The following is a 23917-nucleotide window of genomic DNA, read 5'->3' as shown; positions in this document are numbered from 1 at the left end:
CCAAATCTGTACATAATGTTTTGAATACTTCTACCGGCAGAGTTTTTTCTTTGGGGGGGGGGGGAGGGCAGGGGGGCAATGCCCCCACCTTATTTTTTTCAGCAGTTTACAATTAAGATCAAAACGCCCCGTATTTAAAAGTGAGTAACAATAATGAACGTAAACTGTATTTGTGATTTCACGTACACTGTAACTACACTAACAAACGGTAATTTTGGAAGTCGGGCCCTAGCTACCCCTATTATTAATATTAAGCTCTTGCCCCCGCCCCCTCACCTTCTCCCCCCCCCCCCCCCCCAATAGAGAAGTCAAACTACGCCTATTAATACCACGCGATACAGCTTATTCCAAAAAGACCTGGACAACTTTTGGTTGTTAATATATTTAGTACCACAAATGATACAACGATACCCCTTGTTATATATGATACAAAAACCCAAGGTTTTCTTTATTTTCAGATCTGGTTGTTTATTGTAAAATAAAATGGCGACTCCACAGGAGAAAGCTCAGTGTGCTGAATGGTTCATCGAAACGAGATCCGGCACGCAAGTTCAGCATAATTTCCTTATAGCATGGAAGGATTCTGCCATCGCGGACTAGTATCAGAGTACAAGAGGTTTAAGGAGGCTGGAAGTTGTCAGAAACAGAAAAGTACCGGTCGACCAAGCCCAATTGCAGCAGATGATGAATGAGTGTGTGAATCATTTCAACAATGTCCCAGAAAACCAATCCAATGCACATCCAGAGAACTGGGACTACCAACCACCACTGTACACAGGATTTTGCATTAAAGACTGAAACTTTATGACGATAAGGAGCAGATTCTGCAGGAACTCAAACCAAATTACGGACCCCAGGATACAGTGACCTCAACAATTTACATTAACATGTTGGAAGGATTTCCCTTCCCAGAGATTGAAGACCTGCAACCTCATATTTTTCAACAGGACGGCATTCCTCCTCATTGGGCCTTAGTCGTTCGAGCCGTCCTGAATGAAAAATTTCCAGGTCACTGGATTGGCCGAGACAGACCAACCGCCTGCCCACCACAATAACCAGACATAACCCCCTTTATTTATTTTGTGGTGATTTGTCAATGATGTTGTCTACAACACCAAGGTGGCAAACCTGCAGGATCTTCGTTCTTGGATCACAGCTGCATGCACACTTGTGGATGCAACCATGCTGAGCCGAACATGGCTAACAACTCGTGTACTGCCTTGGTGTCGTGCACGCGACAAACGGAGCTCAAATTGAAGTGTATTGATGGTGTGCACAAAACTTTGAGTTTCTGTATCATATATACCAAAGGGTATCGTTGTATCATTCGTGGTTCTAAATATATTAACAACCAAAGTTGCCCACGTCTTTTTGGAACACCCTGCATATCGTTTTATACCCTAACTCTCAATGGTGAAGAATCACTTTAAAAATTTATCAGATCCAGATCTGGACCCAAAGCTTCACCAAAATCTAATCATTTGGTGTATGTCACATACCCAAACTCTCCACCAAATTTCGTCCGAATCTGTCCACAATTTTTTGCGATATTCTGTTTACTAACAGACAAACAAGAAGACGTCATGCAGAGCATGATACATGCAAAATACACCCCTCCTCCCCAAAAAACGTTGCCATGGATACATCAAATTTTCCATTTCATCAATATCAAAATTGACGATCTTGATCAAAGCTCGGGTCAATCAGATGAAAATTGATGATATTAGAAGTTTGACCTTGAGTTGACATTTCACCTTTTGACCTCAAAAATAGTTGGTTTCCCAATTCAGTGACTCAATATGCAAATGCTGTTGAATTTTCAAGTCAATCGGATGAAAAATGACAATTTTAGAAATTGGACCTCAAGATGACCTTTGAATTACCCAAAATCAATAGGCTTCTTCCTTAAAATCAATAGGCGAAATCTCTAAAATGACTTGTTGACCTTTGGCCTATGTTGACCTTTTGGCTGATGTTGACCTCAAATATAATTGGTGTTTGATTTCAGTGACCTGATATGCAAATCTTCTTCAAACTTCAAGTCAATCGGATGAAAATTGAGGATTTTAGAAATTCCACCTAAGTTGTTGACCTTTGGCCTATGTTGACCTTTTGGCCTATATTGACCTCAAATATAATTGGTGTTTGATTTCAGTGACATGATATGCAAATCCTCTTCAAACTTCAAGTCAAAAAAAAACAAACAAAAAAAAACACCTTTAGAGGCCATTTTTCCCCGCAAGCGGGGGTTGGCCTTTTTCGGGGACCATGGTTGTTGTTGTTTTTTTGTCCCCTTTTTGAAGCAATGTTTTACGGCCGGATGCCAACCCTTTTTGTCGCCTTTTTTTTTTTTTTTTTTTACGACAAACAGGGACTTACAAGTGAACTGGTACTCAATTTGCCTACCTCGGAAGGATGACAGGCTGAGTCAACCCCCCTGGCGTTAATTCAGCGATCAATTCAGCGATCAATTCAGCGATCAATTCAGCGATCGACCGGGATCCTAGGATCCTAAGCTGGCACCCTAGCCGCTAGCCCAACACCAGGGTTTCAAACTTCAAGTCAATCGGATGAAAATTGAGGATTTTAGAAATTCCACCTAAGTTGTTGACCTTTGGTCTATGTTGACCTTTTGACATCAAAATCAATAGTTCTCTTCCTTATGATGAACTCCACGATTTGGTGAAGTTTCCTAAAGATCGGTTTAAAAGTGTGAGCTGCAAGAGATAGACAGTTCTTCTATCTCCTGCAGTCTTCGATTTTCGCAAGTAACAAAGAGACAGGAGTGAAACCATAACCTCCATGACGACGTCCACCTTCGGTGTTGGAGGTAATCAACGAATGCAAGCTCAAGTGTAGCTCCTTTCAAAAACACAAGATGTAATAAGGAAGCTCAATCGAGGAGCAAAACAACAGTTCAGGAACGATACCTATAACTGCCTGGCAAGACTGTAGGTCTACTAGTAGTGAGAATGAATAAGTCGTTTTGTACTCGAACCTTGTTGCTCACGTGTGATCAGAATTTATATGTCAAAATTCCGTGTGGACCCATCCAGTCATTACAGAGGTATTGTGGTAGAAAAGGGCTGGCAGGTTGGCTTACAGGTACACGTACGCACACTCACCTCTAAGGTGTGTAGCCTGGGTTCGAATCCCGACACAGCTATAAACTGCCATGCCGGTGTTTCACAGGCAGGGTCCATCATCAGTGTGTGTGCCTAACTGGGTGTGCCTCGTTCTCTGACATTACTTGGTGGGTGTTAAAGATCCTTGGCGAAGGGTTTGCGAGCAAATGCTGCGGGCACCATGAACAAATTCCAATTTCCTGCCCGAACGGCGCGTTCCCCTGTCCCAAGGGAAGGAAGTGCAACAGGGTCGAACCCTCAGGGGGTCGCTACGCCCCTTAGCTGGGCATGTGGAGTACCGAGTAGTAGTAGTATTCGTATAGTAAAAGTACTACAAGTAGTTGTAGTAGTACTGGTAGTCGTAGTAGTAGTGGTAGTGGTAGTAGTAGTAGTGGTTGTGGTAGTATTAGTAGTAGTACAAGTTGATGTTGGAGTAGTTGGAGTAGTAGTTGTAGTAGTGGTGGTGGTGTTGGTAGTAGTAGTTGTAGTAGTAGTAGTAGTAGTGGTGGTGGTCGTAGTAGTAGTAGGATAAGTTAATGTGGTAGTTGGAGTAGTTGTAGTAGTAGTAGTAGTAGTGGTGGTGGTAGTAGTAGTAGTAGGATAAGTTAATGTGGTAGTTGTAGTAGTTGTAGTAGTAGTAGTAGTGGTAGTAGTAGTAGGATAAGTTAATGTGGTAGTTGTAGTAGTTGTACTAGTAGTAGTAGTAGTAGTAGTAGTGGTGGTAGTAGTAGTAGTAGGATAAGTTAATGTGGTAGTTGGAGTAGTTGTAGTAGTAGTAGTAGTAGTAGTAGTAGTGGTGGTGGTAGTAGTAGTAGTAGTACCGCATGCCCCACAAACTCTGAATCGTCGTCACTGCACATATAACTACTAGAACGGCACTCAGTAGAGAGCATAACTGCACCTGTTTGGCCATATCACTCAATGGTGAAGAATCACTCAAAAAATTATACTAGCTGGATCCGGATCTTCGCCAAACTTGAACGATTCTTCTTGTCAGAAACACAACATGTCCAACAGGTTTCGTCCGAATCCGTCCATAACGTTTTGAGATATCCTGCTATGTGTCGTTTTTGGCCCGATCTCCAAATGGTGAAGAATCACTAAAAATTAAATAATTTTCATATCCGAATCCATATTCAGATCTTCACCAAAATCTATTTGTCCTTGTCAGACACCAACCTGTCCACCAAGTTTTGTCCAAATCCGTCCACAACTTTTTGAGATATCCTGCTATGTATAGTTTTTGGCCCGATCTCGCAATGGTGAAGATTCACTTTAAAAAGTCTAGTAGCCGGATCCGAATCCGGATCGTCACCAAAATCTAATCATTTCGTCCTTGTCACATCCGCTACATCTCTGCGAAATTTCGTCCGAATCTGTCCACAACTTTTTGAGATATCCTGCTATGTATAGTTTTTGGCCCGATCTCGCAATGGTGAAGATTCACTTTAAAAAGTCTAGTAGCCGGATCCGAATCCGGATCGTCACCAAAATCTAATCATTTCGTCCTTGTCACATCCGCTACATCTCTGCGAAATTTCGTCCGAATCTGTCCACAACTTTTTGAGATATTTTGTTCACAGACAAACGGACAAACGCACAAACAGACAGGTGAAAAGATAACCTCCATCCAGCTTTAGTCGCGGAGGTAAAAAGTAAAAAGTTTACATTACATTAGACCGCTAGAGGACGTTTTACCGAAAGGACAGAATGCTCGTGTCTGTGAACGCGTCGAGCTGCGTCTGCGGACAAGATAAAGGATAAGCCTGGATCTATCAACGAAAAGCCGATAAGATGGTGATTGCGCTTTGGGAAACGAGGTGCTTGCGACGGGTTGAGGGATTTTTTTTGTATTTTTTTTTTGTATACAGAGTCGAGGCTCGTGAAAGAGCTAAGATTTATCAAACAAACAAATCAAACAAACAAGCAAACAAAGTATATAAAAAGAGGAGCGGTCGACAAGATGGGGAGAGAAGGGGAGGAAGCACACAAACACAACATTTGAGAGCAGGGACATCGGGAGATGTGTGGGCGGGCGAGGGCCTGGGGGGGAGGGGGGGGGGGGGTTGGGAGAGGTATAAAACACAAGGACACCAAGGACTTCCAGGACAGAAGTTGGTATTTCAAATAAGTGGATTTGGGGTGAAATTAGCGGGGGTAGAAAAGATCAAGGTTTTGGATGGGGGAAGTTAGAGATGGTGGTGAACAGCTGTTTTAAAGACCTGGAGGGTGGAGTGGGATTGAAGAGAGTGAGGGAGTTTGTTCCAGAGGCGGGAGAAAAGAGGAATGAAGGAGTGAAGGTGAGCAGAAAGTCTTGATTTTGGCAGTTTGACCATAAGAGGGTTGCAGGCAGATCTTGTGCGACCTGTAGGAATATTTGGGGGACAGAGCCCAGAGAGGGCTGGGGGGCAAGGCCGGAGAGGAGTCGGTAGTAGATAGAAAGACCACCAACCTGCCTGCGGTGAGTGAGTGAGAGGCCCTTGGAGTTAGCTTCATCGCGGGAGATTCCAATGATTCTGAAAGCTTTGGTTTCAACAGCGTGAAGACGAGCTGGGTGTGAGGCAGGAGCACCAGGAGCACCAGGCAGCCGGGACACCTTTAAGATGTACAGGTATCCGGACGTTGGTAGACGTTAACAATGGACCGGTATCTCTCGCGAAAGGTAGGCGAGTTATCGCCGGCATCCTGAACAAATTAGAAATTCCTGCCGCGACCGACTGCTGGGAAGGCAACGTCAAACCCCCCGAGATACACCCTGGCGCAGACCCCGCCTCGGCAGCATCGATGGCGACGCTTTCCCAAGACGAATTAAAAGTCGATAAAAACGAATTCATTCCGATGGAAAAGTTGTCACGTGACACTAGGATGTCCCGGGAAAATCATTCAAGTTTCAAGGCAGCATCCGGTGATGATGCGCGTCCTTCCGCGATCCATTGTGATTCGTTGATGAATCACATAAACGATCCGGACATGGCGAGTCTGTCCTTTAGTGTTTGAAATCCGAACGTCGGCCTTGTTGTCTATTCGATACGTCGTTTGATATTTTCCACAATGATTTCAGATCCATTAAGAGAAACAACTTTCATGGAATAATGGTAGAACCAGAAACCGCTGTGGCGTCGCACGTGGCAAATCTATTTATTACGTATGCAATGGAAAAAATCCATTTATTACGTACGCAACGGAGAAAAGAAATTGACAAAAGGGCATGTCTTGAGCTTTTGATCTTTCTGAGTTCTGAGTCCAAAAGAGGAGGGAGAGGAAAGTGTAGAAGGAGAAGGGAGAGGGAACCTTGGTGTGTGAGGGGGGTGTGAGGGGTGTGCGAGGGGAGTGAGGAGGGAGGTTTTATGAATGTGTTTATGTAACAGAGTGAGTTATAGTTTGAAATGATGTGTTTAATAGAATAATAGGTGTGTAACTTTATGTATTTGTGTAACTTTTATGTGTTTAGTAGTACAGTACTAGTGGGCCCAATGGACCAAATTTTAATTGGTCTTCACAGCCTTGTAACACACCTGCCTGCTTCTTAATACCTTCATACCTTCTCATACCTCATACTTCATACCAGCTTGAGCATTATCTTGTCTTTCACCAAACCCAAATGTGCTTGGGCTAGAGCGGGGATTGATGATGATGATGATGATGATGATAACCACTCTTTCTTCCATCTTAAGATGGGCAATTCCACGGTTACTCACATTACAATACATTACATTAATGTATATATATATGTAATGTGAGTAACCGTGGAATTGCCCAGATACATATGGCTGCCGCAGCACTTTCTTGGCTATTGGGCACACTCCTGGACGGGTCACCATTCCCGATTCAGGATACTCGAATGCCTAAAGTAAGCTGGTACTCGTTTTGCTGATGTCCGGAGGATGACAGGCTGAGTCAACCCACCTGGTGTTAATTAAACGACTGACAGGGGCTTGAATTGTGGACCCTGAGATCTCAAGCCAGAAACCTTAACCGTGAAGCCAACACCAGGCTGGGTGGGGATTATACGTTCGTTATTATTATTGGAAAATGATGTTACCATTATTGTTATTGTTAAAATTATTGGTATTAATGAATAAATGCTTTGTTATAATGTTATCATTGTTTTGTGTTATTAGCCCGTCCCACGTGCAGCGTGAGATGGGGTTTTGCAATCATTTCTATGTGTGTGAGTCCGTCCGTCCGGGCCGTAACTTTTTATCATTTGAGTTTTGCCATCAAATTTTCAACCAGGCTTTATTATTAGATAAAATTTTTTTATTATTATTTGGTCAAAAGGTCAAAGGTCAGCGTCATATAAAATAATCAATTGTCATCCAATTGATCTGAAATTTCAATTTATCATTTGAGTTTTGTCATCAAATTTTCAACAAAACTTTATTATGAGAACATGAAAAAGACTAATTAAGAATTTTGTCAAAAGGTCAAAGGTCAGCATCACCTAAAATCATCAATTGTCATCCAATTGATCTGAAATTTCAACTTAACATTTGAGTTTTGTCATCAAATTTTCAACAAAGCTTTATTATGAGAACATGAAAAAGACAAATTCATAATTTGGTCAAAAGGTCAAAAGTCAGCGTCACATAAGATCATCAATTGTCATCCAATTGATCTGAAATTTCAATTTACCACTTGAGTTTTGTCATCAAATTTTCAACAAAGCTTTATTATGACAATATGAAAAAGACAAATTCATAATTTGGTCAAAAGGTCATAGGTGAGCATCACATAAAATCGTCAATTTTCATCCGATTGACCTGAAATGTTAAGAATGTGCATATTGGGTCACTTAATTGTTTCATCTATCAAAAGCAAGAAGCCGATTGTTTTTCTTTAATCAAAAGATCAAAGGTCAAGGTTGCATAAAATTGTCAATTTTCTTCCGAATGACCTGAAGTTAAAAAAATTTGCGTATTGGGTCACATAATTGGTTAACCAATCAAAAGCTAGAAGCTGATTATTTTTTTTTAGATCAAAAGCTCAAATGTTAAAAAACCGTTTTTTATGCAGCCTTTGCCTGTGTGCGATGGGCTCTGTTTTTGTCATGCAATTTTTTTCCCATATTATTTTTCATATATTATGTTTTCATATTCTTTTTTCATAAAAATCCGCAATTTTGATATTATTTAAAAAAAACAACTGTTTTTGTCATGTTTAGCATACGGAAGAAGACGACGTCTGAATACAAATGGATGCCGATGGGCTTTGTTTGCATTTTCAGATGCTTTATAGTTTTATAATTGGAATGACATGTCATGGAACTATGGAAGGACCTATTAAATTGCTCGATACAACCTTAACATGCCATGCGTTTAGAAACATGGGAAATTTTCCGGATTATGTGTAGCTAATTATCAACTCAGGAGATCATGACAATCATTTGGTGTATCATATCATATTCCACAACGGGAAGCACCAGTATTAATTTGTACTTGTGTGTTTCCCTCCCGCTCTCTTTATTAGTCCCTTACCGGTGTACACCGGAGGGGACAATAGGTTTGCACGCTGTCCCTCCGCCCGTCAGTTTGTCAGTCTGTCAGTCTGTCAGTCCGTCAGTCCGTCACGCAAAGAAGTGTTTTCCGGACTTTTTTTTCTAAACGCTTAATGCTAATTATTTCAAACTTGGCACATGGTTTCCTCATGATAAGTTACAGATCAAGTTCGAACTTCACGACGTTTCGATCATTTTTGACAAAGTTATGGCACTTTGAACTTTGGGAATTCTGATAATTCTGATGATCCTTAACTCAGTGCCATTTTAAGTTTTAATTTCCTTTAAAAAAGATTTTTTTCTCTGCAATAATAGGACTGATTGTGATCAAATTTTCACCATAGGAGGGACTCGGTCTGTAGAATATTTTAATGGTAATTATGACGTCAGAGGTCACGTGGTTCGGGCGCCATATTGTTTTTCGTGAAAACACGAAAACCCCTTTTTCTCCGCAACGGCTGAACAGATCGAGGCCAAACTTTGCAGGCAGAATCGCATACCCATGACGAACAAAAAAGTCAGCGAGCATGACGTCATGCGTCACATGGTTTCAGAGTTATGACGTTTTTAAGCATGAACCTTTAAAACCGAGCCCCTTCCTCATTTTTGATCCAATCGAGGGGAAACTTCACAGACCTGTTCCGCATGTCAGTCTACTAAAATGTCCTTTTGGAATTTGCGATAGCTCACGTGGTTTGGCAGATATCGTTAATTAAACGAAAATATTTTTTTAAAATGGATATCTCTTGAATCGCTTTATTGATCGACGTGAAACTTCATACTGTAGTAGAAGTCATGAAGAGTAACAAGTGTGCAAAATGTCAAGATGATTGGATGTACGGTTTGGAAGCTAGAAGTTGTTATTGCGTGAAGAAGAAGAGGCGTCAAGTGTGCGGATTTAATTACTTATCATATCTACAGACTGAAAGCATCGTTGGACATGACCTTTCGCGGTCATTTTAACCACAAATAAAATTCTAATTTAAGATTTGTCAATAGCTGAGGTATATTAACAAACGAATAAAACAGATTTGGTCAAATTCTGACTTTTTAAACTCGATCGCATTTGACAGAGTTGTGACAAGCTGAGGAAGAAGAAACCTCGCATTGGCTTCTCCAATGTGCCATAAAAAAATGGATATCTCTTGAATCGCTAGTCCCTCAGACCGTGAGTTGGTAGTAATCTATCTATAATTCCAGTAATCTCTGTGTGTTTGTTTGTACGTTTGTACGTTTGTACGTTTGTACGTTTGTACGTTTGTTTGTTTGTCTGTGACCGCTGTTTCTCGACAACTACCGGTCCGATATACTTGAAACTTGCCAGGTATATTGCTGGGGACCCGAGGATGTGCCTTTTCAAGGTTTGAAATTAATCGGACAAGTACTTACCGAGCTATGGCGATTTAGCCGTTCGCCGTTCGCTTTGGCGTTGCGAATGGACCAAACCATTCATGTAAATAGAGGGGGGGGGGGGGGGGTTCTGTGGTCGTTCGCTTTGGCTTTGCGAATGGACCAAACCATTCATGTAAATAGAGGGGGGGGGGGGTTCTGTGGTCGTTCGCTTTGGCTTTGCGAATGGACCAAACCATTCATGTAAATAGAGGGGGGGGGGGGGGTTCTGTGGTCGTTGCGAATGGACCAAACCATTCACATCGAATCATCGAATCACATCGAATGGACCAAACCGTTCGCTTTGGACCAAACCATTGCATGTAAATAGAGGGGGGGGGGGGTTCTGTGGTCGTTGCGAATGGACCAAACCATTCATGTAAATAGAGGGGGGGGGGGGGGTTCTGTGGTCGTTACTGCCACGTGGTTTCAAAGTTTTTTTTTGTTGTTGTTGTTTGCACGCATGTTTTTTTGCACCCACGTACGGGCACGCCCTAGGATGTTTACACACACACACCCCTACACAAATTTTTTTTTTTTTTTTTTTTTTGGCAAGGAACGGGCACCCACGTACGGGCACGTCCTAGCTTATATATAGTACGGGCATGCCCTAGTTTATATAATTCACACAGTGCAATACGTGCAGGCCGCTCCACGGAGCGACCTTGCGGGCTTATCAACGAGGCGAGGCATGACACACGTGTCTCAGCATACCTCAGATCAAGTTTGAAAACCAGCATCAACCGTGCATAAATTTGCATATTCGATCATTTTTGACAAAGTTATGGCACTTTGAACTTTGGTAGGGGACATGTATTGCAGCGCAATACTCAGAATGCTTGTTATTATTATTATTATTTTATGTGTCCGTTTATTTTTTGTGATTAATGTTAGCTCTTACACGAGCCTCGATCTAGCATACAAAAAAAAAGAAGAAAAAAAGCCCTCGTTGGACTTAGTCCGTAAACGCGGGCTTGTGGATTTGGTCTCGTCCGTCCGTCTGTCCATCTGTCCCTCCGTGCGTCCGTGTATCCGCAACCATATCACGGAGATGTATGGACCGATTCTGTTCATACTTGGTACAAAGATAATACATGACGGTATACATATGCACACCATTTTGTTTCGCGGGGCGATCAAAGATGGCCGACTGGCGACCATTTTAGTTATAAAAAACCCAATGTTGAACACGTTCTCAACATTTTGTCGGACATGCATTTACCGATCTTGTTAAAACTTGGCACACAGATAATGAATGATGACGTACATATGCACGTCATTTATTTTCCAGAACAAATCTAAGAGGGCCGACTGGTAGCCATTTCGTTACTTTAACATGTCCCCAACCATTTATTGAACATGCATGGTCCGATTTTGTTCAAACTTGGTACAGGCACAGCACATGGCGGCATATACGTGCACTTCACTTTATTTTGCGATTAATCAAAGATGTTTTAGTTGTAAAAAACCTGATGATGACCACATGCTCAACCACTACCTGGACATGCATTTACTGATGTTGTTCAAATTTGGCAAAGATAATGAATGAAGGGTTACATATGCACGTCATTTATTTTCCAGATAAGAGCCAAGATTGCCGATTGGCAGCCATTTTGTTCCTTGAACGTGTCCCCAACCATTTCTCGGACATGCATGGATTCGGACATCTCAGACATGTCTCGGACATTTCTTCAAACTTGGCACAAAGACAATACATGAGCATACATATGCAGATTTAGTTTTGTCATCCGATCAAAGATGGCCGATTGACAAACTTTAACTCCGTACAGCAAAATTACTAAAACCACAGGGGCGAAGACATTTTATGTCTTTTTCTTCTTGTTATTACATACTTTGTTCCAATGTTATCATTCTTTTTGTTATTTATTTTGTAATAGGAATGCCATGCCATGGAAAGACCTCTTAAACTGCTATATACACCTTAGCATGGCCGGCATTTACAACCATGGAAATTCTTCTGGATTTTTTGTCGTAAATTAGCCGAATCAACTCAGGAATTCATGACGATCAATTTGATGTATCACATTCCACATCAGAAAGCACCAGTATAAATCCACAAAAAATGGCACACACACACACACACACACACACACACACACACACACACACACACACACACACACACACACACACACACATATACATACACACACACATCCACACACACACACACACACACACACACACACACACACACACACACACACACACACACACACACACACACACATACAAACACACATACACATACACATACACACACAGGTACACATACAAACACACATACACACACACACACACACACACACCCACACACACACACACATGCACGCACACACACACTCACAGACACATATACACATACACATACACACACACACACACACACGCATACACAGGCACACATAAACATACACATACACACATACACATACACACATACACATATATACACACACACACACACACACACACACACACACACACACACACACACGCATACACACACACACACATACGCAAACACACACACACACACATCCACACACACACACACACACACACACACACACACACACACAGACATGCACACACAGACACACGCGCACACACATTTCATCAATTTAAAGTTGAAATATTTTAACTGAGTGAGTTATGGTTTGAGATGATGTGTTCAATAGGTGTGGAAGTTTGTGCATTAGTAAATATTATAAGTGAGTGAGTTATAGTGTGATTGGTGTGTAAGTTTGTGCATTAGTAAATATGTTAAATGAGTGAATTATAGTGTGATTGGTGTGTAAGCTTGTGCATTAGTAAATATTATAAGTGAGTGAGTTCTAGTGTGATTGGTGTGTTAGCTTGTGCATTAGTAAATTCGTTAATGCCGTGAATTATAGTGTGATTGGTGTTCAAGCTTGTGCATTCGTGAATATGTTAATGCCGTGAATTATAGTGTGATTGGTGTGTAAGCTTGTGTATTAGTAAATATGTTAATGCCGTGAATTATAATGTGATTGGTGTGTAAGTTTGTGCATTCGTGAATATGTTAATACAGTAATTATAGTGTGATTGGTGTGTAAGGTTGTGCATTAGTAAATATGTTAATGCCGTGAATTATAGTGTGATTGGTGTTTAAGCTTGTGTATTAGTAAATATGTTAATCCCGTGAATTATAATGTGATTCGTTGTGTAAGTTTATGCATTCGTGAATATGTTAATGCCGTGAATTATAGTGTGATTGGTGTGTAAGCTTGTGCATTAGTAAATATGTTAATGCCGTGAATTATAATGTGATTGGTGTGTAAGTTTGTGCATTCGTGAATATGTTAATACAGTAATTATAGTGTGATTGGTGTGTAAGGTTGTGCATTAGTAAATATGTTAATGCCGTGAATTATAGTGTGATTGGTGTGTAAGCTTGTGCATTAGTAAATATGTTAATGCCGTGAATTATAGTGTGATTGGTGTGTAAGCTTGTGCATTAGTAAATATGTTAATACAGTAATTATAGTGTGATTGGTGTGTAAGCTTGTGCATTAGTAAATATGTTAATGCCGTGAATTATAGTGTGATTGGTGTGTAAGCTTGTGAATTAGTAAATATGTTAATACAGTAATTATAGTGTGACTTGGTGTGTAAGCTTGTACATTAGTAAATATGTTAATGCCGTGAATTATAGTGTGATTGGTGTGTAAGTTTGTGTAGTAGTAAATATGTTAACTGGGTGAGTTATAATGTGATTCGGTGTGTAAGTTTGTGCATTAGTGAATATGTTAATACAGTAATTATAGTGTGACTTGGTGTGTAAGCTTGTACATTAGTAAATATGTTAATGCCGTGAATTATAATGTCATTCGGTGTGTAAGCTTGTGTATTAGTAAATATGTTAATACAGTAATTATAGTGTGACTTGGTGTGTATGCTTGTACATTAATAAATATGTTAATGCCATGAATTATAGTGTGATTGGTGTGTAAGTTTGTGCATTAGTAAATATGTTAATGCCGTGAATTATAGTGTGATTGGTGTGTAAGCTTGTGTAGTAATAAATATGTTAATGCCGTGAATTATAATGTGATTCGGTGTGTAAGCTTGTGTATTAGTAAATATGTTAATACAGTAATTATAGTGTGACTTGGTGTGTATGCTTGTCCATTAGTAAATATGTTAATGCCGTGAATTATAGTGTGATTGGTGTGTAAGCTTGTGCATTAGTAAATATGTTAATGCCGTGAATTATAGTGTGATTGGTGTGTAAGCTTGTGTAGTAATAAATATGTTAATGCCGTGAATTATAATGTGATTCGGTATGTAAGTTTGTGCATTAGTGAATATGTTAATGCCGTGAATTATAGTGTGATTCGGTGTGTAAGTTTGTGCATTAGTGAATATGTTCATGCCGTGAATTATAGTGTGATTCGGTGTGTAAGTTTGTGCATTAGTGAATATGTTAATACAGTAATTATAGTGTGACTTGGTGTGTATGCTTGTACATTCGTAAATATGTTAATGCCGTGAATTATAGTGTGAGTGGTGTGTAAGCTTGTGTAGTAATAAATTGTTAATGCCGTGAATTATAATGTGATTCGGTGTGTAAGTTTGTGCGTTAGTGAATATGTAAATGCCGTGAATTATAGTGTGATTGGTGTGTAAGTTTGTGCTTTAGTGAATATGTTAATACAGTAATTATTGCACATCGGATTTTTATGTGAAAAAACAAAAAATATTTTTTCACATAAAACGGCTTTTTTGCGCGCAAAAAAATTATTTTGCTATTTTCGGAGAAAAAAAGAATTTCGCCCTTTTTCGGGAAAAATAAAATAAAATGCCCTTTTTGGTCGAAAATGTCTGGCAACGCTAAAAAAAATTAGGGAATTTTTCGAAATTTTAAACTGCGATCGAAATTTGTAACTGCGATCGAAATTTTTAACTGCGATCGATCTCAAAAACAAAACGTTGCGTCCACTTGCGTGCGTTGCGTCCCCAGCATGTACAGCAGTGAGGCGGTGTACTACAGTGAGAGAGTGTCCACAAAGTGTGAACAAGTCTCCTATCAAGATGAGTGCTGCTCTTCGTGACAAGTGGCTGAAGGAATTCAACGCTGGCGGCGATGGGGCCACCTTCAAGTACGTGTCGAGTGACACGGCTTTCTGTCGAGCTTGTGAAAAGACTTTCCGGGCGAAGCAGAAGTCTGAGCTGGCCCAACATGTCCGAGGAGACCGCCACAAGAGCAACTTGGCCTTGAAGAAGAAGAGGACGGTCACGCAAGCCACCATGGAGGACTTTGGTGGCGGAAAGAGGCACAAGTGCGACGTCATGGCTCAGGAGCTGTGCCAGGCCATGCTGGCCGCTGGCATCCCATGGTCGAAATTGGAAAACACTGCCCTCCGGTCGTTCCTGGAAAAGCACATCACTCTCCAGATCCCCGATGAAAGCTGGATTCGAAAGCACTACCTCGACAAGTGCTATGACGAGGCCTTGGCGGGGATCCGTGCCGACCTCGGACAGCAGCCCATCTGGCTGTCCGTCGACGAGACGACCGATTCGGCAGGTCGATATGTGGCCAACATCATCGCGGGACGCTTGTCCAAGGAGGGGTACTTTCGTCCCCACCTCGTCCAGTGCATGTTTCTGGAGAAGACCAACTCCGGGGAGATCGTGCGTGCAGTCAATGACACGCTGCGCTATCTTTGGCCTGATTTCAAGCCGGAGTGCCTCAAGGTCCTCGTCAGCGACACCGCGGCCTATATGATCAAGGCCGGCCATGCCCTGAAGGAACTCTTCCCGGACTTGCTGCATGTGACTTGCGTTGCCCACGTGCTCCACCGTGTCTGCAAGACAGTCCGAGAAATGTTCAAGGACGTCAACGACCTGATTGCCACGACGAAGAAGGTGTTCGTCAAAGCCCGGTCGCGTGTTGTCTTTTGGAAGGAGCAGCAGCCCAATCTTTCTCTCCCCCCGGAGCCCATTCTGACTCGGTGGGGGACGTGGATCGACGCCGCGGTGTTTTACGCTGAGCACTTCGAGGCCGTCAAGGACATTGTGGACCAGCTGAACGATGACGACGCGATGGCAATCCGGAGTGCCAAGGACCTGTTCGGAAAGGCGGACATCAAGCTCAGTTTGGTCTTCTTAAATGCCCACGTGTCGTTCATCCCGAAGATCCTTAAGCAGCTGGAGGAGGCCGGCATGGAGCTGGCCAAGGCCTTCCAGCTCCTTGATCAGGCCAAGGAGGAGCTCGAAAAGATCCGTGGCTGCCGTAAGGAGATCCTGCTCACCAAGTTCAAGGCGGTGCTGCAGCGCAATCCCGACATTGGTGTGCTGAGGACAGTGGCTTTGATCCTGGATGGAGATCAGCACGGATCTGAGGTTGGTGTGCCGGCTGGAGTCAAGCTTGCTGACATCCCCCTCTTGAGGTACTGCCCCATCGTCGGCGTCGACGTGGAAAGGTCCTTCTCCGTCGACAGAAACGTCCTCACTGACCGCCGACACCGCCTCACCAAGGAGAACATTACCAAGATAATGATTTCAAACACCTACTTTTAACCGTTCCTAAAAGGGTCTTGTCAATTTCTTCTTGTCCTCTACTTATCAAACAATGCGGTTGCAATAAAGGTACCTGAACGTCATTTTTTACCTGTTTACTAGCCCAGAGTGTTTAATGTTGTGCAGGAAAAAGCTTACCATTTTTTGTTCTTTTTTTGACTGATTTCTGAAAAACTTAGTAATAATAAAAAATGAATAAAACGGGGGAAAAAAATATTTCGGGATTTTTTCACATAAAAAAAAAAAAATTCCGCTTTTCAAAACATAAAAGGCCTATTTTCTTAACATAAAAATCCGTAGTCTATAACTAATTATAGTGTGACTTGGTGTGTAAGCTTGTACATTAGTAAATATGTTAATGCCGTGAGTTATAGTGTGATTGGTGTGTAAGCTTGTGCATTAATAAATATGTTAATGCCGTGAATTATAATGTGATTCGGTATGTAAGTTTGTGCATTAATAAATATGTTAATGCCGTGAATTATAATGTGATTCGGTGTGTAAGATTGTGTATTAGTAAATATGTTAATACAGTAATTATAGTGTGACTTGGTGTGTAAGCTTGTGCATTCGTAAATATGTTAATGCTGTGAATTATAGTGTGATTGGTGTGTAAGCTTGTGTATTAGTAAATATGTTAATACAGTAATTATAGTGTGACTTTGTGTGTATGTTTGTACATTAATAAATATGTTAATGCCATGAATTATAGTGTGATTGGTGTGTAAGTTTGTGTAGTAGTAAATATGTTAACTGGGTGAGTTATAATGTGATTCGGTGTGTAAGTTTATGCATTCGTGAATATGTTAATACAGAAATTATAGTGTGACTTGGTGTGTAAGCTTGTGCATTAGTAAATATGTTAATGCCGTGAATTATAGTGTGATTGGTGTGTAAGCTTGTGTATTCGTAAATATGTTAATGCCGTGAATTATAATGTGATTCGTTGTGTAAGTTTATGCATTCATGAATATGTTAATACAGTAATTATAGTGTGATTGGTGTGTAAGCTTGTGCATTAGTAAATATGTTAATGCCGTGAATTATAGTGTGATTGGTGTGTAAGCTTGTGTATTAGTAAATATGTTAATACAGTAATTATAGTGTGACTTGGTGTGTATGCTTGTACATTAGTAAATATGTTAATGCCGTGAATTATAGTGTGATTGGTGTGTAAGTTTGTGTAGTAGTAAATATGTTAACTGGGTGAGTTATAATGTGATTCGGTGTGTAAGTTTGTGCATTAGTGAATATGTTAATACAGTAATTATAGTGTGACTTGGTGTGTAAGCTTGTACATTAGTAAATATGTTAATGCCGTGAATTATAGTGTGATTGGTGTGTAAGCTTGTGTAGTAATAAATATGTTAATGCCGTGAATTATAATGTGATACGGTGTGTAAGTTTGTGCATTAGTGAATATGTTAATGCCGTGAATTATAGTGTGATTCGGTGTGTAAGTTTGTGCAGTAGTGAATATGTTAATACAGTAATTATAGTGTGACTTGGTGTGTATGCTTGTACATTCGTAAATATGTTAATGCCGTGAATTATAGTGTGATTGGTGTGTAAGCTTGTGCATTAGTAAATATGTTAATGCCGTGAATTATAGTGTGATTGGTGTGTAAGCTTGTGTAGTAATAAATTGTTAATGCCGTGAATTATAATGTGATTCGGTGTGTAAGTTTGTGCATTAGTGAATATGTAAATGCCGTGAATTATAGTGTGATTGGTGTGTAAGTTTGTGCTTTAGTGAATATGTTAATACAGTAATTATAGTGTGACTTGGTGTGTAAGCTTGTACATTAGTAAATATGTTAATGCCGTGAGTTATAGTGTGATTGGTGTGTAAGTTTGTGCATTAATAAATATGTTAATGCCGTGAATTATAATGTGATTCGGTATGTAAGTTTGTGCATTAATAAATATGTTAATACAGTAATTATAGTGTGACTTGGTGTGTAAGCTTGTGCATTAGTAAATATGTTAATGCCGTGAGTTATAGTGTGATTGGTGTGTAAGTTTGTGCATTAATAAATATGTTAATGCCGTGAATTATAATGTGATTCGGTGTGTAAGATTGTGTATTAGTAAATATGTTAATACAGTAATTATAGTGTGACTTGGTGTGAAAGCTTGTACATTAGTAAATATGTTAATGCCGTGAGTTATAGTGTGATTGGTGTGTAAGTTTGTGCATTAATAAATATGTTAATGCCGTGAATTATAATGTGATTCGGTGTGTAAGATTGTGTATTAGTAAATATGTTAATACAGTAATTATAGTGTGACTTGGTGTGAAAGCTTGTACATTAGTAAATATGTTAATACAGTAATTATAGTGTGACTTGGTGTGAAAGCTTGTACATTAGTAAATATGTTAATACAGTAATTATAGTGTGACTTGGTGTGAAAGCTTGTACATTAGTAAATATGTTAATACAGTAATTATAGTGTGACGGTGTGTAAGCTTGTACATTAGTAAATAAGTTAATGCCGTGAATTACAGTGTGATTGGTGTGTAAGTTTGTACATTAGTAAATTGGTTAATACAGTAATTATAGTGTGACTTGGTGTGTAAGCTTGTACATTAGTAAATATGTTAATGCCGTGAATTATAGTGTGATTGGTGTGTAAGCTTGTGTAGTAATAAATATGTTAATGCCGTGAATTATAATGTGATACGGTGTGTAAGTTTGTGCATTAGTGAATATGTTAATGCCGTGAATTATAGTGTGATTCGGTGTGTAAGTTTGTGCATTAGTGAATATGTTAATACAGTAATTATAGTGTGACTTGGTGTGTATGCTTGTACATTCGTAAATATGTTAATGCCGTGAATTATAGTGTGATTGGTGTGTAAGCTTGTGCATTAGTAAATATGTTAATGCCGTGAATTATAGTGTGATTGGTGTGTAAGCTTGTGTAGTAATAAATTGTTAATGCCGTGAATTATAATGTGATTCGGTGTGTAAGTTTGTGCATTAGTGAATATGTAAATGCCGTGAATTATAGTGTGATTGGTGTGTAAGTTTGTGCTTTAGTGAATATGTTAATACAGTAATTATAGTGTGACTTGGTGTGTAAGCTTGTACATTAGTAAATATGTTAATGCCGTGAGTTATAGTGTGATTGGTGTGTAAGCTTGTGCATTAATAAATATGTTAATGCCGTGAATTATAATGTGATTCGGTATGTAAGTTTGTGCATTAATAAATATGTTAATGCCATGAATTATAATGTGATTCGGTGTGTAAGATTGTGTATTAGTAAATATGTTAATACAGTAATTATAGTGTGACTTGGTGTGTAAGCTTGTACATTAGTAAATATGTTAATACAGTAATTATAGTGTGACGGTGTGTAAGCTTGTACATTAGTAAATAAGTTAATGCCGTGAATTATAGTGTGATTGGTGTGTAAGTTTGTACATTAGTAAATAGGTTAATACAGTAATTATAGTGTGACTTGGTGTGTAAGCTTGTACATTAGTAAATATGTTAATGCCGTGAATGCCCGTCTACTCACCTATTCCCGGACCCGTGACCACATCACCCCCGTCCTTTACAAGCTTCACTGGCTCCCCATCCCCCACAGAATCCAGTACAAAATCCTCCTCTTGACCTACAAAGCCCTCCATAACCTGGCCCCATCCTACCTGGCTGACCTCCTCTCCAGACACACTCCCACCCGCAACCTCCGCTCTGCTGGTACCAGCCTCCTGACCCCCCCCTCCCCCCCCCATCCGGACCAAATTCAGATCCTGGGGGGACAGGGCCTTCTCCATCGCTGCTCCCACCCTCTGGAACTCACTACCTCACACCATCAGAGACTCCTCCTCACTCACCACATTCAAAACATCACTCAAGGTCCACCTGTTCAACACTGCATTCAACATTTAACCCGCAGCATTTAACCCCTGACTATCTCTTCTCCTTCTCCTTCCTTTTGCTTTGATTAATTATCGATTGATTTTTGTCTTTTTGCACTTGTTTTTTGTACTCTGTCAAAGCGTCTTTGGGCTTCTTGAAAAGCGCTATATAAAATAAATGTATTGTTATTATTATTATTATTAATTATAGTGTGATTGGTGTGTAAGTTTGTGCATTAGTGAATATGTTAATACAGTAATTATAGTGTGACTTGGTGTGTAAGCTTGTACATTAGTAAATATGTTAATGCCGTGAATTATAGTGTGATTGGTGTGTAAGCTTGTACATTAGTAAATATGTTAACTGAGTGAGTTATTGTGTGAGTTTGTGTATTTGAAAATGTGTTGAGTGTTCGTGCATAGTTTGCTTCGAAAAGTTATTGGGTGAATGCGTGTGTGGGTGAGCACCCACATGGGTGAATGAATGAGTGAGTAAAAATGAATGAAAACGTTCGCGTTAGGGGAGGCACCGAGTATGACCCACCCAGCCGTGATCCCAAGTTATCCGCTCTCTCTCTTCCTGCGCTCCCAATCCCCCATTTTCCTCTCTCCTCTCTGTTACTCCTCTGGAGTTCCATCATAGCCGGGCGGTCGTCTTCCATCGATCCCTGGACATTACCGCGTCAACCCAAAGGCAGAGACCCCGGGATGCCCCTGTTGCACCCCGCTGCCCTGTTCGCGCTGCTCGCCACCCCGGGAAGTCTATTTAATCTGCACCCGACACCTCGCAGCCTCTCCGGACCCCATGGCTCGTACTTCGGTTACTCCCTCGATTTCTACGGGTCCAGCACACAGCGGTCAGTTCATCCCCGATTGTGATGCCAGCTCGGGTCCCTCGGGTGTCTGTACATACATGCATGTCCGCATCTCACTTTCAGCCTTCTGGATCTCCCGCGCTATTCGTGATCTCGTCATATCCTCGATACGTTTAAATATCAGTACACACTGTAACAATGTGGTTTTGTCGATATATTACGTACTTCGAGTGCTCATGAGGAGTGATCAAATCTCCGTGTTCGTTGTGTCATGCAGGACCGAGGGACTGCTGGTGGGCGCGCCCAAGGCCAAGGATGGTGTGGTCTTCCTATGTGGTCTAAATGGAGAAGGCTGTAAAGGTGTGGTCCGTTCGCGGTGACGGTTTGAGATATTACAGGTTATCTATTGCGGACTAAGACGGAATTGTGGAGCCTCCATATATGCTTATCCCTCCATACCTCTTTCACTTTCTTGAACATCTCCCAATCTCCTTCAAAACTTTTTTTCCTTTCTCTTCCCACTCCTCCTGCACTCCTTCCCAGCCACATCCTAAATAACCTCTGTCATCATTCTCCCCTTGCCATTTTATGAGCCTGGCACTTGCTTTTCTCAATTTAGCTCTCACCGATCCATGCAGTAAAAAAGAATCTCCCAAGCCCTCTCCCTCCCACAGATCTCCCGATGTCCATGTTCTCTGCTGTTGTACTTGTATGCTTCCCTCTCTCTCCCCATCTTGTCTCCCTCTCCCTTTTTTGTATGTTTTGTGTATCCGTTTTTTTTTTTTTGTGATTGATGTTAGCTCTTACACGAGCCTCGATCTTGTATACAACAAAAAAAAAAGTCTATACATTTGAACTGATACAGTATTTCACCAAATTCCAAAATCCGTGCGTACCCATTAATTGGTGTTCACAAGGGTGTATGGTTACCTGGCTCACACTACATTGGTTTAGGATTATTGCTGGAGGGTTAATATGGGGTATGTTATGTTACCAATCAGCTTGCTATTGCTTGCCAAGAAAGCCGTTCCTTATCAACCGTTTGGTTGGAGTGCTTGCTTGAGTACTTGAGCCACTTGGCGAGCTCTCTACCAGCCCATTGGGAGTGGAACACACCTACCACTGACTTCCAATTATTGATAGACGGATGCCTGCATGCAGTGATGTGACTGCCCAGATTATGGTTGTGTGCGTGTTTTTAACCACACTAGAAATCTATCATGTTTTTATGAAGTTTCTTTACCCCGGATGGAATAACTGATAATAATCAGCGTTCACAACCATCCTTGACAATGTTGTGGAATGCCGCCCGAGACTCTCACTTTCTTTATTGCCCCCTCACGTTTTCACCTTTATTGTCCACCGTCGCACCGCGGAGCGAAAGGGGGACTATGGTTTTGCCCTCCGTCCGTGCGTCCGTGCGCTTCCGTCCGTCCGTGTGTGCGTCCGTACGTGCTTCCGTCCGTCCGTGCGTACGTGCACTGCAATATCTTTATAAAAGTAAGCGAAGGACCGAATTCTAATTTGGTGTGTGGGTGCAACTCGGCATATGGAAGAACCCTATTGAAAATTAGGTCGCCACGTCAAAATCCAAGATGGCTGTCACCATATCTAAACCTTGTGAGTGCGATATCTTGAAAAGTAAATGTCTGAACCTTGTGAGCGGAATATCTTGAAAAATAAATGAACTACTAACTTATAATCTGGTGTGTGGGTGTATCGAGGCATAAGGTAGAACCCTGTTGAAAATTGGGTAGCCACGTCAAAATCCAAGATGGCCGCCACCATATATATGTGTGAACCTTGTGAGCGAAATATCTTGAAACATAAACGAACTACTAACTTCTAATCTGGTGTGTGGGTGTATCTACGCATAAGGGAGAAGGCTTTTGAAAATTGGGTCGCCACGTCAAAATCCAAGATGGCCGCCGCCATGTATGTCTGAACCTTGTGAGCGAAATATCTTGAAAAATAAACGAACTACTAACTTCTAATCTAGTGCGCGACTGTATCTAGGCATAAGGAAGAACGCTATTGAAAATTGGGTTGCCACGTCAAAATCCAAGATGGCCGCCACCATATATGTCTGAACCTTGTGAGCGGAATATCTTGTTCCCTTTTAAATTCTTTTTCTCTGAAACCCCTTGAGCGATTGACACAAAACTTTAAACATGGGAGCACCTACTCATGGAGATTTAAAAAAAGCAAAGTTATATGATTGTTTTTGAAAATGCGGCCACAATTCCAAAATGTCTGTTTTCTGTAGGCATGGGTTACAGGGTGTTTCACGTATGAGGAATAAATGGCCTCGGTATCGCTTCGCTCGGCTGCGGCCGAATAAACATGATTTTAATACCATTTTCTTCTCCTAGTTTTCACAAATGTTTTCTGTTTATTTTTTGCATAGAAATTCGAGGCTCATCAAAGAGTGAGGTGTGAGAGCGTAAAATAGCAACTGGCAGTGGGACAGTATGACCACAGGTGGACAAAACTATGAAGGGAATGAATGAACAGTATACCTGCATCTTGCTTTCCCCTCTACCCCAACCTACCTCAATTCAAGAGGAATGTCAATGGATTCCTCCTTTCTGTTTAATATCTGTACTTTTATTTTCTTTGCGTAGCCCCCACCTCGAGTGGCATTGTAGGCTTT

The 23917-nt window shown here is 40.9% G+C and overlaps 1 protein-coding gene across 1 annotated transcript in view; it reads left to right on the top strand.

The window, feature by feature from the left end:
• Positions 1-20991: 20991 nt before the first annotated feature.
• The window catches only part of LOC137430246 (integrin alpha-8), a 155180-nt gene continuing 152254 nt past the window's right edge, over positions 20992-23917 (top strand). Inside the window, exons 1-2 of the mRNA XM_068120960.2 lie at positions 20992-21306; positions 21542-21624. The gene's annotated coding sequence lies outside the window, so the exon portion shown is untranslated. The remainder of the gene's footprint in view (positions 21307-21541; positions 21625-23917) is intronic.

This window comes from Myxine glutinosa, chromosome 6 (genome assembly GCF_964187855.1).
Source record: "Myxine glutinosa chromosome 6, kmMyxGlut1.1, whole genome shotgun sequence".
NCBI classification, from domain to species: Eukaryota; Metazoa; Chordata; class Myxini; order Myxiniformes; family Myxinidae; genus Myxine; species Myxine glutinosa.
The sequence above is the reverse complement of the archived record's forward strand: the minus strand, read 5'-3'. Positions and strand labels throughout refer to the sequence as shown.